This window comes from Pinus tabuliformis, chromosome 2_2 (assembly GCF_031772625.1).
Source record: "Pinus tabuliformis cultivar Carrire ecotype Pingquan chromosome 2_2, CPIR1, whole genome shotgun sequence".
NCBI lineage: Eukaryota > Viridiplantae > Streptophyta > Pinopsida > Pinales > Pinaceae > Pinus > Pinus tabuliformis.
Window position 1 is genome coordinate 1,220,947,379 of NC_142300.1, and position 20,023 is coordinate 1,220,967,401.

The 20,023-nt window shown below is 41.1% G+C and overlaps 1 protein-coding gene across 2 annotated transcripts in view; it reads right to left on the reverse strand.

Annotated features, from left to right (window-relative positions):
• The window catches only part of LOC149197888 (protein PIN-LIKES 6-like), a 442,686-nt gene that overhangs the window by 24,444 nt on the left and 398,219 nt on the right, over positions 1 to 20,023 (reverse strand). The window lies entirely within an intron of this gene.

Genomic DNA, 20,023 nt, shown 5'->3' on the forward strand with positions numbered 1-20,023 from the left:
TAACCAAAGACGATTGATCAGCCAAGAGGGAATCTTACAGATCATTTTATTAGTATAAGAACTCCATGTCAGATTTTGTAGTTGATTTATCCCTGGTGTATAATAGAAAAGCTCATAGATATTAAATGATCAAAATAAAAAAGTACAGTACAATAACCACGTTTGGGCTAATGGCCCCGCTAGATGCACACTTGGGGTTTGATATTCAAAGGGGTGACCCCTTGAACTGAATCATAATAGCTAGCTACAAGTATATGATCAGTTAGGTCCTTGACTTGCTAGTTGGACAACTTCTATCGATATGCTAAATATATGCTACATCTTCTTGTTGGGGATACAAAACATTCACACATAGCCTTTTTTCTCCCTTTCACTCAGTTGAATGTTGCAGGCCAGGAGGCTTTAGTAAAACTACCTATTGAACTACATCATGAGCAGTCATAGAGACCATGTCTCTTCTCGGATCTGGATTCGTTGAGTCATGCAACCTCTCCAAACCCCATGAGGGGCTGCCAGTCAAGCCTGCATACTAGGGATTGGTTCTATCGGTATATTTTTCCCCATGGTCACCCGTGTACATCTCAGCATGGGAATGAAACCTCTATTGGTGTCCCTACATTGGAACCACTTCCTTTTTGGGTTTGAGGATTCAAAGTAGAGTGATTTTGAACTATGGGTTTGCTACATTTCTCCCTATTCCTTTACGGAGTAAAAGCCTTAGTACATGCATCATACAAATGCGTCTTTCTTTGAAAAACTCATAGACTGGAAATCCACACAAACTGGGTTAAACTTGCTACTAGGGATTTGACTAGTTCTGGTTTATTTACCTTAAGTGTCGTGGCATTTTTAGGCCTCATTAAAGGCATGCCCAATGCAAGCAGTCTAAGCATGGAATGGAGAGATAGTTTATTCCCTTGAGTGTAAGGGCTGTGAAATTTCTTTAATTGCAACTACTGGAAATTATTCTTTTATAAATGCAGCTTGTCTTTAAAAATTAATCACAGCAAATAACAAATAAAATCACTACTATAATTTTCACCAATAATAACAAGGACTGAGAATAGTAATGCACACATAAAAATTTAGACACTGATGTTTTTGGACAATAGTCCCTAGAAAAACACCAGTGTGGAAATAACCAGTTTTGCAGATGAGGGTTTATATTATTATTAAATCTTCAACAAATTGAGAATTACAACAATTGCTTGCCTCTCACTGGCAAAGCTCCAACAAATATTTTTCTCTACTCCTATTGGCAAAATCAATATGGGAAAATAAAAGTATCCTCTGCAAATCCACACGACCTCTCCCAGGCTACTCACACCTCCAAAAATTCGCACTGGCAAACATAAGAGTACGAAATGGCCACCTAGAAACTCGCATTGCCTCTGGGAAAATTTATCAAGTGTATAATCCTGCCTCCAACAACCTAATAAACCTAGTCGCTCTGCCACTAGAAATATATCCAACACCTAGCCACTAAATCGAGCTACTCACACTGGTTGAACTGGCTACACACATTGCCTAATTCGATCTTCTCTCTGTAGAATAATTTGACCTCCTTTCTCTTCTCAAAATACTAGAATCTCGGTGAAGAATTTTTTCGGAAATTCACTACTCAATTTCTCTAATGAAACCTCATTGCTGATGTCCTCAACGTTATCACTGTGCCCTTGCTGTCACTGCAACTTTGTGTCTCAAATGTGATTTCCAAGTGCCCCATCAATCTATTCTTATAATCTCTCATTGACGAATTAACGACCATTATCTATCTCCAATCAATGGCTAAGATCATCTTGACCCCTTCTCATGACTTTTCTAGAAGTCACTAAAGCAAAATTGATTTATGTCCATTAATCTGATTTAATTAGCCAACTTTCCTAAGTTAGACTTAGGAAAATAATTAAAAATTGGCTACTGAATCTAATTAAGACATTTTCCCTAGAAACTTGTTTGCGTCTTTGTAGCCTCATAGACACTAATAGAGACTAGAACATCTATTCGAGCAACAAAAAAATAACACTCCCTCTTAGTGAGAAAGGTGTTCTCACTATTCCCAACTTATCCCCGAAGAAGATAAATTTTTCCTTACCCAAGGCCTTCGTTATAATATCTGCAACCTGTTGATCTATGGAAACATACTATAGCCAAACTAATCCATGTTGCAGACAATCTCTGATGAAGTGGTATTTGATGCTGATGTGTTTTGACCTATCATGAAACACTGGATTCTCGAAGAGCTTGATGCAACTCTATATCACAGTAGATACTGGTCGAATCCATCCTCTGACCAAATAGTGCCACTAGCAACTTCTAAAGCCAAATAGCTTCACACATAGCCACACTTGTTGCCATGTATTTTGCCTCTGCAAAACTCAATGCCATAGACTTTTGCTTTGTGTCGCACCAAGAGACAACCCCTGATCCAACACTGAAGTTTCACCCTGAGGTGTTAAACCGATCCACTGCCCAGTTTGCATTTGTGTATCCCATCAATCTAACACCATCACCTCGAGTAAATCTCAAACCATACTCGACAATAGCTCATAGATATCGTAGCACATGTCCCATTGTTGTCCAATGTACTATCTTAGGTTTCTCCATGAATTGACTAAGAGTGTTGACTATGAAACAAATTGTGAAAATTTGGAGACCCAAATTCCCCACTGCAGCTAACTGATATTACTTCTCCTACTTGTTAATCCATGCAAGTTATTTATTGTGTTACATTGTAGATATCAAAGAAATACAATTGCAACCTTCACTAATTAAATTATATTCGGAAACAAGAACTGAGCAAGAAAGAAATAGCACACACAAGTGACAACGTTGTTTTTGGAAAAATGTCCCCGGAAAAATCCAATGTGGGAAAACCAGTACAGCAACTGAGGGTTTGTATTATTATGCAGTAATTTATGAGTACAATTGTTCAGATGCCCAACGTGGCAATCCTATACATAGATCTAACTGGACAAAAAGATAGTGAGATGATCTCACCAAATCACTGGGAAATCTGGCACTGATTTGCCCTGGAGATGAGCCTCTACATTGTCTCTACACAGTACTGCGTCACACCCACGCAGTTATTGTGTCACCGCTGTTGGAACTGCGCTACATCTCCTCTTGATCCTCTAATCTCTAGAAACTTCAGCCCTCTGGCCTCCCGGTCTCACACCCCGGCTCCAACACTAGATCTCGACTGTTCCCCAACAGAAATACAGACTCCCTCTGAAGCTCTGCGCTGCCACAACGTAGCTCTACGCTGCCTTTGCATGGCCCAACGTTGCCTCTCTAGACTACTCTTTGCCCTCTCTGCCTTGCACTCTCTAGATCAGGAAAACTTCCTCCAGAAAATTATCCCTGCCCCTCACTGCAAGAAATCTCCTCGATCACCTTCTCCGGCAACTGTTGCGCTGCTCTCTTGAGAAAATCAATCTCTGATCTCTCACTTGATGTGTCTTCCAAATGCCCATCAAGCCTCTTCTTATAATCCTCTCGTTAATCAATCAACGACCTAGATTAGATTCTAATCAATGGTTCAGATCATTTTGACTTGATCCTCGTCTTCTTTTAGAAGTTTCACCCCCAATTTAATTAATACACTTTAATTATTTTATTTTCCTAAGTTTAGACTTAGGCATCCATTAAAAATAATTAATTATTTTAATAAAATTGTCTCAGGGTGGAATTTCCCAAAAGGACTTATGGGTATTCTGGAATACATGTGTCCTAGCCTCCTTGCAAATTTTGAGACTTAGAGCACATCAGATGCTACCAGAAATCAACACTCCCTCTTAGCGAGGAATGTGCTCTAATAATGCAACCTGCTGAAGCATTACCCTGACTCTGTAACATTTCCCTCTGCGTTGGTGATGTCTGAAATCACTCCCACCAACTATTGTGCAAATGGTACATCCGTGCTGCTGATAACTTTGCATGTTGTTGCTAACTACATCTACACTCCAACTCTGCTCCAATTGAGTTGTTGCCTTCTGCAACAACTGTAATGGAAAACATCCAAAATATTGAACCAACTGTGTTCAGTATGATGCATTTGTCGTCCGAGTTCTGACTACTGCTAGCCTTTGCGCTGCCACTGAAGTCTCTACGTTGCCGCTGACTCTGCTCTATGCCAACTGCACTGCTGCCAACACTAGCTCTACATTGCTCAGCATCTCATTGCTACTAGCCACTGCACCTATCACTTTGGCACCTGACCGCACCACTTGACACTGTGCCACCCTGCTACTGCTGACTATGGGCTCCTGTAGCAAGGTCTTCATCCAAGAGGTGGACTCCTCAAGGATCCTACTCATCTGTAGTTCTTTCGAACTACAGTACTAGATCACCCCACCTCTCCCCTGGAGGTATTTGGGCAATCATAGCAAACTCCTCTTCCTTGATCTTTGCGGTTGCAGCCTGCAGATCATGTTTCTCGACCTTGCCCTTCTTCTGGAGAGGACATTGTGTAGCGTAGTGACTGTTAACACTCAAACCAGCAAGGGACCTAAAAGGGGTTCCTAAGAGGGCAATTGCTAGGTTAAGGGCAACGGTGGAGGCTTAGCCCACTGTCACCACAACTAAGTCTCCCTACTCTTTACGGACTTTTACCAATGGGAGGAGTCTCGGTAGTGTAGGGATCACTTGTAAAGTATATGTCAATGGATAGGTGAGAAGTGACCCTTGAAACCCTCTCCCAAAGATGGAGTGAATAATGGAACTTGCTTGCTCTTTAAGCAAGGGACTTATTCCACCAGGGGTAAGGGGTGTGGATTGGAGGGTTGGGGGGGGAAGGAATAGGCTTATAGGCGAGGTTCTCAATCCTTATAATCCTTGAGAAACTTGGATTCCGAAATGGTCCTTGACAAATAATCTTTATTGGGAAATGGGACCACACAGGGCCAAGTGGACCCAATCCAAGTTTGAGGATGGAATGTAGCAACCAATGATGTTCTTATCCTGGACAAGGTCAAAGGAAAGGACCAAACAAGAATATTTATTTCAAAATGTTGAAATGATCCTGTTGAGGTCTAGCCTTGGGGATGCCTAGGCAAAATTCGATCCTAGAGCTAGGGCTTGGGATTATCGAAGATTCCACCATTAGAATTGCCTCAAATTTGGAGAGGGAGGGGACGGTGACCCATCAGCGCAGTAGCCTGTAGGATATTGAAGTATTTCCTTGGGTAGGTAAAATAATCACCCCTTTTAAAGAACCAATGCCTAATTCACTTGGGGATATGGAGTCAAGGATGGTGATGAGTAAGAACTTGGTCTCTTGATCAAGGAGGCCCGGAAAGTTAGCTTCATCCAATGTTGAGAGAGAAGAAAAGTGACCTTAAAGCATTTATACTTCAAAGCAAATGATGCAAGCTTATCGAGATAAATAATCTCTAGGACATTTCATTCATATAATATTGGCCCATGCATTAAATTAGCTAAACACGTGCTTAATTCCACATTTCAATCTTGCAGCAACTAGCCCTACTTTTAACAGTGTGCAACAACAAAAATAATAACATCAAAACTTACAACGTTATAGAGTATATCCAACCAACGTTTCATTTATAAGACAAAGCTCCAAGACAAGATAAATAGCCCAAATCCATACGTCAAAATTCATCCATCTCCAAAAAATATCCACCAAGGAAAAAATGCAAAGTTCTCTATGATTAGAGAGATCCCAAGTCAAGTGATGATACAAATGAATGTATCTAACATCAATATATAGCCTCGTAAGGAGCTCGAATTAGCCTATGGGCCTACATTAGTCCCTAATGATAAAAAAAATGTGCAAATAATAACCCCTATTGGTTACAAGCCCACCATACTAGCTCACAAATCTAAAAATAAGCCTCACAAGGGCCAAATAAAATATGTGCATGTCGTAGGGCCCTCCAAAGGCTCAATAATATCTTGAAGTGCCATATTGAGGAATAAATTCCTCAGAATATGATGGACAAGGGGTTGGCTCCTTGTTCTCCAAGTAGTAGACCTGTGGTGCTCCCAGTGGGTCTGAGGGCACATATGAATCGGAGATACTTGTAGACCCTCTGCAATGGTCCAAGTGGTGGAAAGAACGCTGCCATATCATCGTACAAGTGATGGGACACCTACCAAGAGTGGGGCTCTTGTGGGGGTCTGCTGGGCATAATGTACCAAGCATATCACCATCATCCCAAAGTGGATCGCTAGTAGCCTCTGAACATCCATGAAGATCTGTGGAGTGTTGTTTGCTGCTGTGGAGGCCCATGGCTCTCTATGCACACCGTACATGTGCTAATGTAGACCTCTAGGAGTTAGGGTCCCATATAGGGAAACCAAACCCAAATGGAAACCAACTGCAATCCTGCATAATATCTAATACGTTCCCTGGGCTTCCAGTACAACCAGTCATTAAAATAATTGGGTAAAAGAACTTACAAATCATGGATAGCAAAATGGGCACTTCATAATGGCATGCCCTTCCATAGTGGGCTTTGGCATGTGCTAGTGTCTCCAAGATCCAAAGGGGGTTAGCCAAGTACCTTAGTAGGTGGTTTCGACCCTTAGAGGGAATAGTATGTCCAAGGTACATCCCTCTAATGGGGCTGGCAAGTGACAAATAAGTGAGATGGAATAGGTAATTAGAGGGATAGTCCTGGGCCACATGGTGGGGCATATAGGTAGCTAAATAAGGGAAAACTCATACCACGGTATGTAATGTATAGGAGAGAGCATTCATGGTACATGGGGTGCCTCGACCTTGATTTTTCCACCCTTTTTTATATGCCTTTTGCCTTTTATGAATTTCCTTTAATTAACTGCTCGAGGCTCAAAGGTCAAGAGCATGATATGTAAGATATAGCAGTGATTACCCCCTTTTAGGTAGTGAGGTTCATTGCCCTCCAGAGTTTGGGACAATCATGGATTCCTAAATGATAAAGGAGGCTCATCTAGGGCCTATGGAACCAAGGTGATGGCCATGGATTGGGGTAGAGGTCATGCATTGGCTTTTGCCCACACGCTGATTATTATGTCCCGACCATCTTTTGCATTTCATGGTACAATTTCCTGTTAAATGTGGCCAATTATGCTTTTCACTTTTTCTTTTAATTGCTTCAACCTTCGAGGCATCATTCTAGGCCTGACCCAAGGTGGGGGCAAGGAGATAGGAAGGCTAGCCCTATGTGGACCCAGAATGGGAATGTGGACCTAGGTGCGAGAAAATATGAATGGGGGTACAGTGAGTGGAAAGGGAGTAATATTGTTAGGATATTCCGACACATAGGAAATAGTTAAGTACAACTTGGTCTAGTATAGAGTCAGGGATAGAGTTAGGTAAAGTGTGTTTCTTTACTATGTACATTTTGTAACTTACAATCCGACGGTCACGATATGTAGTGATCCGACGGTTCATTCTCTCCTCAGTATTACTGACACTTGAACCGTGGCTTAACACCCGATTGGTCCATGATCTCTATTTAAAGAGCATAGAGGGTCATTTGTAGGGTAATCCGTCTATGAGAGAAGCATATGTAAATTTTCATTCTTTTATTAATAAATTGCTTGAAGTGGTCGCGTTGGCTCAGGTCGTGGACTGTTTCCCACTTTGAGGGTTTTAACCACGTCAAAATACTGGTGTATTGCTCTGTGATCTGTTTGTGAGCGATGTCCTTTAGTGTTCTGTCTGAAGAACTTACCTTGTAAATTCCTACATGGTATTAGAGCTATTTGAGGGCCGCGTCTGTTGGTGATCCAAATCTTAAGCCGGTAGAACTGCATCCGACTACTGTTTCCTAGATCTATTGTTTTTGACTGCTTTCGGGCCGACAGGACTGCTCTGCTGTGTTGGGAGCATCTGTTCCAGTGAGGAACCCCTTTCGTTTCACGCGAAAAGATTTCCGGTAGCCCTAGCTGCGTCATTTTTAAGATCTGGAGGTATACAGTGTTTATTTGCAGTTTACAGTTATTTTCTCTCTGTTTATTTCGGTTTTCGGTTTATTTAGCCTTTTTTTATTACCGGATCTATACCTTTCATTTCTGCGTATGCTCTTTGCCCTGCGACTCTGTGCGATCTGGGCAAATCAGAAACAGAAAGGAAAGATTTTTCTCATGCGTATGCTTTTTTCCGCTGCGCCTAAGTGTGATCTCAGAAAATCAGAAACATTGAGGAAAATATCTAGTTTCCGGCTAAAGCTAACTTCGAGCCACAAGGTTCGTTTTTTTTTTGTATGTCCGTGTTGGGTTTTGTGTTTTTGGTTTTGTAGGGAAAAAGAGCTTTCTCATAGCAAGCACGAAACCCAAAGCATCAACCCCCCCCCGCCCCTCTCTCTCTCTCTTTCTCTCTCAAACTTTTTGTATAGCTCACTTGATGCAAAGCTAATTTATGAGAGTAGAGGTCTTGGGTTCAAGTCCCCATTTTGTGGGGGTGGATTTTTAATTTCTGCACATTCTCGCACTTCGTCGGCGACTTCATCATATTTTCTTCAAAAAGCCATAACTTCTTCATCCGGAAGCCATTTTCAGAACCTTTTTTTTTGAAACAGCCTAATTTTTCGAGATCTTTCCATTGAAACACTTAGTTTCAACATCTATAGCTTCAGTTTTTTTTAAAATGGAAAGTCCATGCCAAGTTATTCTTGACAGCACTAACTACTTCCAATGGTGGTCCTACACTGTGGATTTACTTAGAAGTAAAGGTCTTTACAGAATAGCCACAGGCCAAGAGACCAAACCGAAAGATGAAGACAAGGCAGCTAAATGGGAAAATAGGCAAGACCAAGCACGTGGGTTGATAGGGATGTCTATTTCTCCAGATCTTAGATTCCATATTGCAAAACTTGATACTCCTGATGAAGCAATGAAACAAATTACTAAAGTCTTTGGAATTACAAATGAACTTAAAGCCCATCAACTTGAAAATGAATTGCTTACATTGGACCCCAATAATTTTTCTTGCATTGAAGATTTTTTGTCCAAGTTCAAGACCCTTAGACTTCTCTTGGAAGGTGTTAAGGTTAAGAAAGAAGATAGTAGCCTTATCTACTCCATTCTTACTAAGTTGGGACTAGCTTATTCTGTGTTTGTTTCCACCTTCCATTCTACAAGAGAAGCCTTCATTTCTCAAGGACAAACCTACAAGTCCCATTCCTTTGATTCCTTTTGTGATTCTTTAATAAGAGAACAAGAAAAACTCTTACACCTTGGTCTTCTTCATCTTGGAAACTCTTCTAAGAAAGCGTTAGCCACCCAGCAGCAACCAAATCCAAAGAATCCTAAGAAGTTGTATCCTAAAAAGAATGGTCCTAAACCAAACAAGGGTCCTAAGCAATTTCAGCCTCAATGAAAAATCATTTCAACAAAATGATAAGACAAATAAAAACAAAGGGAAGAAGACTGATAGACATTGCAACTTTTGTAATCGAGATGGCCACTTAAAATCCAAATGCAGATGAAGTTCTCCATGGTTGAGAGGGAGTGCTAAAATTGGCAACCAGGGCAAAACTTCATGTGGGTCATCTTATTCATGGCTAATAATATTTTTATTAGATTCCTCTCGTCGAGAGGTGTATGATTGATATAAAGATCATCCAATTCCGATAAGTATTCATGGAGATATGAATTTATTTTGATTATGGAATTATTATCAAGCCGACCTACAACTCATGTAGGCTCAGAAGCCCAACAGTCGCATCTATTCACCCACCAACGTTGTGTATAAATATAAGAGGACTTTTCCTCATTTGGACTCACTCACCTCATCACATCTCTCTCTCTCTACTGCGCAGATATGAGTCTCTTCTCTACTGCGCTGAAATGGGTCTCTCTCTCTCACACGTTTGAAGCCAGAAACTGCTGAAACTGAAGCTGCAACTGCAGAAGTAAAGATTGACTTGCATGGCCTAGAAGATCTCCTCTTTGGAACTGCGTTGTAGGTTCATCTGAATCTCCTTTGAAAGCCGCAACTTTTGGTGGTGGAATGAAGTCAATCCGACGAACGGTTTGCAAGATATCGATTGCCCTAGTTTGAAGTCGGAAACTGCTGAAACTGAAGCTGCAACTGCAGAAGTAAAGATTGACTTGCGTGGCCTAGAAGATCTCCTCATCTGAACTGCGCTATAGGTTCATCTGAACCTCCTCTGGAAGCCGAAACTTTTGGTGGTGGAATGAAGTCAATCCGACAGTCGGTTTGTGAGATATCGTCTGCCCTAGTTTGATAATGAAGCCGCTAATGCTGATGCTGCTGATCTAGGGTTTGCTACTGCTGATATGAATCAGATTTATTGTACTATTTCTCTCTGCTGAATTATTGAAGATAAAAGAAGATTTGATCAAAGGGTTTCCCCACACATTGTGGGGTTTGTCCCTGGCTAGCCGCCACATCTTGTGTCTCTTGTCTTGGCTTGTTTTCTGTCGATCGTTTAATGTTCTATCTGCACTTTACTTTATGTACATGTGATTGCTAATCGGTGGAATATAATAAGAAAAAGAAGTAAACTGTTATAAGCATAGAACATACCATAATTTAACAAAAAACAAGTAGGAGATGATAAACCAGTGATTGTAGTAGGATTTCTGATGTGTACATTCAGAAATTTTCACATGGAATTCATGCGATGATGGTGTGATAACATGAAGCAGATCAAGGGATTGAAGATCTTTTCAATCAAGGAAGTTGTTGGAAGAAGCCTCGATGACCTAAAGGTAAAATAACATATGTACGCTTGTGTTTAATATTATAATGTCATGTCATATGGTTGCAGGTAACTTGGATCATTACTTCTATCTTAAGAAGCATTATCAAGAGAAGAAGGATCTCCTCCGAAAGGATGTAGGAAAGCACAAGTCACACTAGATGAAATCAACATAATACGTCCTCATATGAAGTATAAGGTGGTTGACTACAATTAAGAAACTCTGATTGAAAGCTCCCGGGAATGGAATTTGTGAGGAAGGAAGAGATCGTGAGATATGCAACCCTGATGAAGGCGATCAACATCCAAAAGACCAAGAAGACTTGACTAGAAAATCTCCCAGAAAAATATAAAGACTCTAATGGAAAAGATAAAGACCCTTGACAATGGATATCTTTGGGAGATGTGTCAACATGTATGCAAGATGTTGATACCTACAGAAAGATGTCATGATGAAGAGCCATCTCGTAAGGTATGATTTGATATTATGTTTTGATTTCTTGAATAATATCTGGATAAGTTCATGCAGAGCTACTCGAACAAGAGTTGTAAATACAAGTACAACTAGCATTCATGTGGTGGATGGAAGAAGCATGATAAGAAAGAAGTAGTCATATGACGAAGGTTCCAGATATGAAGAAGGTCACTTTCCACGAAGAAAAGAATGACATAACGAACTAAGGAGGAAAGTGATCAATGATTGTTTCCCTACAAGGAAGAAGCTCAACTGAATTTCATGACATCAAGAAGAGAAGTTGATCAAGCAGCTGAAGGTCCCACAAAGAAGAAGTTGTTGATGTCTAGAAGAGTCCCTAGCTAAGAGGGAGCTCAGACAAGTCCCTGATTAAAAGGGAGCTTGAGCAAGTTCATGTTCAGAGCGAGCTTGGGTACATTCCTTCAAGGAATGGACATATCTTCCCCAGTTGAGAGGAAGAGATAGACACAACATTCTTGTCTTCACTTTGGAAGAAAGAATGGAGGATTGGGTAATCATCAGGCATCCGATGCTCTTTGAGGATGTGTAGGGCATCCAAGACAAAAGTAGGTAGGAGAACCAATATTCTTTGAGGGTTGGGAATCCAAGATAAGAATAGTACTAGATGGTCATACTCAATGAACACCCGGGTGGGTATGTACCTTGAGAAACAATGATGAAGGTGTCTATAGTCATAAGTCTCGCCAACATTGTGCTCTGATCTGATGAGAGATAGAGTTGTCAGTCAAAGCCTTGATGTGGAAACAATGTTGGTTACTATGATGCCATACAGATGGGTTACCAATCTGATTCTTCTTATGAGAAATTCTTTAGATTGATTCTTCATATTATATTCCTTGCATCATCGGCTTCATGAGTAAGAAGAGTTATTCATAGGTCAAAGGCTTCTTTTTGATGTCTTTAGGATTTGTCATAATGAATAAGAAGTCATTCTAATATTTACAAAGTCATGTTATACTTGGAAGAAGCCCTCCAAATGACAAGCATAATGCTTTTCATCACATCGTCCTCCAAATGAATTAAAAGACAGTCATGTCGGCTTACATAAATGACACATCTCTTCGCTGGTTGAAGTCGGCTTTTTATGGAGTCATAACTGTCAAAATTCCTACACTAAAGGAACCCCTACTACAGCAAACTTGAATCTACTTCACCTACTTGATTTTTAATATACATTAACCAAGTTATTCTTCTGAATACTGAAGCAAATTACTTTTGCACCCTACACTAATTAAATATTTGATCTCATGAAACAAAAAACATAGCAAAGAACAAGATACATAGGACACACTTATTTTTGGACACAATAGTTCCCGGAAAAACCCAATGTGGGAAAATCGGTGCACCAGTTCCGCGGGTTTATTATTATGCGGGAGAAATATCTGAATACAACTCTAGGATGCTCATCTAGCAATCATTTATAGAGAAAACACTAGCAGAAAATCTGAGTGATTTTTACCTCACATTACTTGGCAGAATTCCGGCTGATCCAGCACAAGACAGGCTAACCCCGTCTATTTCTGCGTTGGCTCTGCGTCAACCCTGCATCACCTTCTTTGCCCTCTGCATCAGCTCTCCCGGTTATTCTAGCAATTTCCTGCAGTTCTAATGGTTCCCGACAGTTCCGACAGTTCTCAACGGTTCTAGATTTTGCTTGACAGGCAACTTTACTACGTCAGCTCTCTCGGCTACTACACTGCCTCTGCGTCAGCTCTCCCAGCGATTCCCACAGTTCCGACAGTTCCAGCAGTTCTGGATTCTGCGTGACAAGCAGCGTTTCTGCATCAATTCTCTCGGCTACTATGCTGCCTCTTTGTCAGCATTCTCTGGAAAGTCCTTCTCCCAGATTCTCATTGCCCCTCAGTTGCAAGATCTCCCCTATCGATTTTCGTCATGAGAAGTTCTCACCTCGGAAAATTGATTTCTTCAATCTCTGTGTGTGTGTTTCCAAATGAACCCCAAGCCTCCATTTTATACTTTTCCTGTTGAGTCTTCAACGACCGAGATTAAGTCTCTAATCAACAGGTAAGATTAAAACATAACTTGATCTGCCTTCTAAATCATTCTCACCCATATTTTGATTAATACCCATTAATATTTTAATTTCCCTAAGTTTAGACTTAGGAACTCCATTAAAAATATTAATTATTTTAATAAAATACAATCCAGGTGGAATTTCACCAAACGGTTTTTGGGTTCTTTAGAACTCATGTGCCTTAGCCTCTCCACCAATTTTCAAGGCTAGAGCACTTACGATGCTACCAAAAACTAACACTCCCTCTTAGCGAGGAAAGTGCCCTAACTACAATGTCCACCTGCATGCTGCTGTGTTTCTGAAGCACCTCCTTTCTCCACTATTGTTGCCACCAACATTGTGTTGTTGCTGCTACTGTACTGCTTCCCATGACACTACCACTGCCACTGTTGCATCTGTACTACAACTCCCTCTTAAAGGCTGCATTTGCTATGCAGCTAGCGCTACCACTGCTAACACTGCATCCGTACTGCGACTCAGTTGCTGAGAGAAGCAACCGAAGAACATCCAAAATTAGTTGAACTTAACTCTATTCAACATAATACAATGAATGTTGGAATCTGACTGTTGTTAATTCTGACCCTCTGAATCTTTTGCGTTGTTGTTGACTCCTGCACTACTGCCAACCTTGCTCTGCGTTGATCAGTCTCTGGTCCCCAGCTATTGCATCTGTCCTCCAAACACTCCACTGCATCATCTGACACTAAGTCCATCTCGCTATTGTTGAATCTTGGGCTCCCGTAGCAAGGAATTGATCCAAGAGGTGGACTCCTCAAGGATCCTGCCCACATGTAGTCCTCCTGACTATAGCTCAATATTGCCCCATCTCCCTCCTGGAGATGCATGGGCACTCATGGCAAACTCATCCTCGTCAATCTTTCTTGATGCAGCCTTAGGATCATGTTTCTCATCCTTGTCCTTTTTCTTCAAAGGACACTCGAATGCATAGTGGCCCAACTCGCCACAACTGAAACATTTCGCCTTCAGAATGCCCTTCTTTCGCTTCAACTTATGTTGTCCCTTCAATGCTAGCGCTGCATTCTCCTCCTCCTCCTTCATCTTTGTGCCACTCCCACTGCTGCCATTGAGGTTGACCTTCACTTGGTCCGTCCTTAACACCTCCTGTTGAAGAGCCGCCCACATCTCCTCCCATTAAGGTAGCTTTTCTCTGCCCAATATGCTTTGGACGAAACTTGCCACTCATCTGAGACTCCATTCAAGGCTATTCTCACCATCGCGGTTAGCTAAGGAGTGGACCTGACTGCAGCAAGTTGGTCTCTAGTGTCTTGAAGACGCTAAAGATAGAGGTTCACCCCTTCTCCTTTCTGCATCAAAGTCCGTTGTTCGGAAGAGCCTTCACATAAAGAAGACAAGGCTTCCCACATCTCTCAGGTTGTATCCTTGCCCTGCAAGTGTGAGAACACATGATCTCGAATTCCATCGAGAATGGGCCTCTTTAACTTCCCCTACTCAGCCTTGTACTTCTTCTTTTGATCGTTGTCAGCAGGGACAGCTACAACACTATTGGTGTAAGCCTCGAGATCATATTCCTCCAGAACAGTTAAGATTTTGGTCTTCCATATGACATAGTTGAAGGCTCTGTCCAACCTGTCCTGATCTCTGAGCCCATGCGATGCCATCTCACTCAACTGTCAAACTGACTCCTCTAGTCACTGCTTGGCACTGCTCAGTTTCTCAACAAGAGAGAAATTCAAACTTTATGGCGGAAAGTTCTCTGAGGCGAAAATTCCCCTTCTACATGTCTTCATTCTTTTCCAGTGGATTTCTGCCCCGGTAGAAACTGCGCCCTTCAAGCACTGCATTGAGGTTCTACGTCACTCCCTCTACCTTTGCAAACTCACGAATGGAAATCGTACCTCTGTCGTCTCACTCAGAGATAAATTTCCTCGGATCTGCTTCCCAGCAAGGACTGCACAATCCCTTCAAGGGGATTTGAATTGCTGCCAAGTGCAGCGTTCGACCTCACTGCTCAGTACTGGATCTACTTTTCATGTTTCAAAATCAATGCTCTGATACCATGTGAAAATTCCTACATTGAAGGAACCCCTATTGCAGCAAATCTGAATCTATTTCACCTACTTGATTTTTAATATACATTAACCAAGTTATTCTTCTGAATACTAAAGCAAATTACTTTTGCGCCCTACACTAATTAAATATTTGATCTCATGAAACAGAAAACAAAGCATAGAACAAGATACATAGGACACACTTAATTTCTGATAAAATAGTCCCCGGAAAAACCCAATGCGAGAAAATCGGTTCAGCAATTCCAAGGGTTTATTATTATGCAGAAGAAATATCTGAATACAACACTAGGATGCCCATCTAGCAATCCTTTACAGAGAAAATACTAGCAAAAAATCTGAGCGAGTTTTACCTCACTTCACCTGGTAGAATTTCCGCTGATCGGGCACAAGACTGGCTATCTACGTTGGCTCTGTGTTAGCGCTGCGTCACCTTCTCTACCCTCTGTGTCAGTTCTCCCGGTTGTTCCGGTAGTTCCAGCGGTTCCCGACAATTCCGAGAGTTCTAGATTCTGTGTGATAGGCAACTTTTCTACGTTAGCTCGTCTGACTACTGTGTTGCCACTACGTCAGCTCTCCCAACTACTGCACTGCCTCTGCGTCAGCTCTCCCGATTGTTCAGGCAGTTCCCGACAATTCTGGCAGTTCCTGGCAGTTTAGGTTGTTCCGACAGTTCTGGATTCTGCGTGACGGGCAGCTTTTCTGCGTCAGCGCTCCTGGCTACTGCGTTGTCTCTCTACAAGCTCTCTCCACCTCTCTATCAGTGTTCTCCAGAAAGTCCTTCTCCCGAATTCTCACTGCCCCTCAGCGGCAGATCTCCCCAATCGATTTTCCTCTTGAGAACTTCTCACCTCAGAAAATCGATTTCCTCAATCTCTGTGTGTCTTTCCAAATAACCCCCAAGCCTCCATTTTATACTTTTCCTGTTGAGTCTTCAACGGCCGAGATTAAGTCTCTAATCAACAGCTAAGATAAACACATGACTTGATCTGCCTTCTAGATCATTCTCACCTATATTTTGATTAATACCCATTAATATTTTAATTTCCCTAAGTTTAGACTTAAGAATTCCATTAAAAATATTAATTATTTTAATAAAATACAATCCAGGTGGAATTTCACCAAACAATTTATGGGTTCTTTAGAACTCATGTGCATTAGCCTGTCCACCAATATTCAAGGCTAGAGCACTTTCGATGCTACCAAAAACTAACAATAACTACTATAAATACCCAGCTAGGGTATCCGCAAAACAAAAGTGAAGAACTCGGATTTGTCTAAGATTTTTGGAAGTCTGTCACGAAGTGATTTTCGGATGGGTACAAGTCTGCAATTTGTTGAAGAATCTAGGGCATGAAGAATTAGTGAGATTCTTCTTGACATGATAACAATTTGTGAAGGGTTTTTACAATTTATGTTAGCTTGATCTTCTTTTTATTATTAGTGTGTGTTTAAATCATCAAATTGCTACCAAAAACAAAGAGACAAGAACGCAAGATATTTGGCTTTCTGCCAGGGCCAAAGCCTCTCCCTTTTGGAGAGGAAAACCCACACAAAATTCTTCTTATAGAGATTCCAATTGACGAATACCAAGACCATGACCCTTGACCTGCTATGATATTCCAAGACCAAGACACCAATCCCTTTCTCTGTCACTGCTGAGATCATCATCATCATTGTTGTGTTAAGACTGCTCCTTCAGCTAGGTCATTGTTGCACCATGACTGCTCCATTGAGATCTTCATCACTGTTGCAACCTTCATCGAGATTATAACCTTCAATTACAAGGTTATGACTGTGATAGGATCATGACTATTCCTTAATGTACTTCGACATAAGGTGTGTTACTATTGGATCCTTCTATTATCATTATGTTGAGACCATGATGATCCTTGTCACTCCATCTCATTACACTGAAACTGTAATCCTTGTCATTGTTCCACATTACGTTGAGACTGCTACAGAGATACCATTCAGATCCTCTTCATCATTAGTATGCTGAGACTGTAGCAGTGCTTAGAGGGTATGTTGAGGTTGCTTAGAGACAGATCTGACCCCTTTTACTTACTACAATCATGCCGAGATTGTATCACTATGACCCTTCTCCTCACAACGATGCCTGGACTGTGACTATGTTTGAGGTAGTGGCCATCAAGTACATGGCTGCGTATGGAATGAATGTTGAGATTGTGATAGTCACAGTCATTATTGTTCCTTCTCATTGTGCCGAGACTACAGAGATATATATGCGAGGGCTTAACTGTCATTATCACCAAGACTGTAGCTTGCTGTGACATCTGAAGTGCAAGGGTATTTCCTCCTGTAGTGCAGATCTTTGCTTCTATTACGCATCCAAAATTTCAGAGAGAAATGCGAGTTCTTTCTCTGCCTTTTTGCGGATACCTTGACGGGGTATTTATAGTGGTTTGTCTCCATATTTGAGCCGACTTCAACAAGTGAACCAACCTGTCCTTTTACTGAGCCGACGTGATTTCCATTTAGCTATTTAATTCAATTTTTGAGGCCGATGTGATGTTTTCTTTACTGTTTTACTTGCAGACTTCTTTGTGCTTGTAGCTGGAGGATTGTGCTTGGTCTTGGAGGGTTGCTCTAGGCTAGAATACATTTTACATAGGAACATGAAGAGCTCCTTCATACATGATTTGACTCTTTAACATATTAATAAATCCTAAAGACATCAAGAAGTCTTTTGACCTAATTACACTTCTTGCTTATGAAACCCATGTAGCAAGGCATACAAAAATAATTTATTCTCTTTTATTACATCATTTACAAAGATCATGTCATTATGAAGACCGAACCTAGTGACACTTTCTTCAACACTCCCTCTTAACTAGGGAGGTATTCATAATAGTACTTGGTCATTCTCAATGTGAAGAATTTTTCATAAGAAGAATCCGATTTGCAATGCATCTGTTATAGCATCATTTCAACCAACATTGTTTTCATTTAGCAAGGCCTTGACTAACAGCTCTATCTCTCACTTAGATTAGAGCACACAACCTAGTTACACTTTCTTCAACACTCCCTCTTCTATCTCTCACTTAGATTAGAGCACACAACCTAGTTACACTTTCTTCAACGCTCCCTCTTAACTAGGGAGGTATTCATAATAGTACTTGGTCATTCTCAATCTGAAGAATTTCTCATAAGAAGAATCAGATTTGCAATCCATCTGTTATAGCATCATTTCAACCAACATTGTTTTCATTTAGCAAGGCCTTGACTAACAACTTTATCTCTCACTTAGATTAGAGCACACAATGTTGGCAAGAAAGACCAATGACTAATAAACATGCATCATCATTGTCTCTCTTAGGGTCATACCCACCCGGGTGTTCTCCGAGTATGCCCTACTAGGACTATTCTCATCTTGGGTTCCCAGCCCTCAAGAATATCGGTCCTCTTGCCCACTCTTGTCTTGGATGCCCTACCACATCCTCAAAGAGTGTCAAATGCTAGATGATTACACAATCCTCCATTCTTTCTTCCAAACTGAAGACAAGAAAGTTGTGTCTAACTCTCTCTCTTAACCAGGGATGACTTCCAAGTTTCTCTTCACTCAAAAACTTACTCGAGTGCCTTTACTCATAGGAACCTCCCAGAGCTCCCTCTTAAACAAGGACTATCACCAATACTTTATAGGGTCTTCTAGTTGACTGAGGATCCAAGACCTCGATGTCATCAATTTCTTCATATGTAGGGTTCAACCATTCCATCCTCCTTGGCTTTACATTTGGGGCTTCCTTCATAGGGCCATCTATCTTCACTTTTCCTTCAACGATGATTGCTCTAGATCACAAGGTACATAGTTGTGACATCCTTCACAACTCTCCTTACCTTGGCCCTGCACACATACCCAAACTTTCTCCAAGAGGTTAGAAACCAAAAACAAATCACATATTACCTTTTTGGTGATGGCCTTTTCCAGTGACATCTTCTTGTAGGTATCAACACCCTGCATTCATGTTGACACATCTCCCAAAGATATCTGTTGTCAAGGGTCTTCATCTTTTCAGACTTCCATTAGAGTCTTCATATCTTTCCAGGAGATTTCCTAGTCAAATCTTCCTGATCCTTTGGATGTTGATTGCCTTCATCATGGTTGCATATTTCACGATCTCTTCCATCCTCACACCTTCCATTCCTAGGAGCTTTCAATCAGAGTTTCTTTAATTGTAGTCAACCACCTCATAGGACATATTATGTTGATTTCATCTAGAGAGACTTATGTCTTCCTGCATCCTTTCAGAGGAGGAGATCCTTTTTCTCTTGATCATGCTTGATCCATGTTACCTGCAACCATATGACATGACATTACAATATTAAACACAAGCATACATACCTCATTTTTACCTTTAGATTATCTAGGCTTCTTCCAGTAGCTTCCTTGATTGAAAAGATCTTCAATCCCTTGATCTGCTTCATTTCTCACACCATCATCTCATGAATTCCATAAGTTGGATTTCCTGATGAACCACTTGCTACCTCTCTAGATTAGTGAATCCTCCGTTGAGGTTTCCATCAGAGAATATTGGGGATATTACATATCCCCATCTGGCAAATGTTTCCCTTTTTACTTGATGTATGATGAGCCTTGTCCTGGATGACTTCTTCCTTTCCTTTAATAACCAATGATGTTCCCAAGAGCTATATCCTTCATGTTCGACTGCCATGGATTTTGTCCTTCATGATTCCCATGGTGATATCACGAGCTCTTGATTCTAATGTTGCCATGATGCATCTT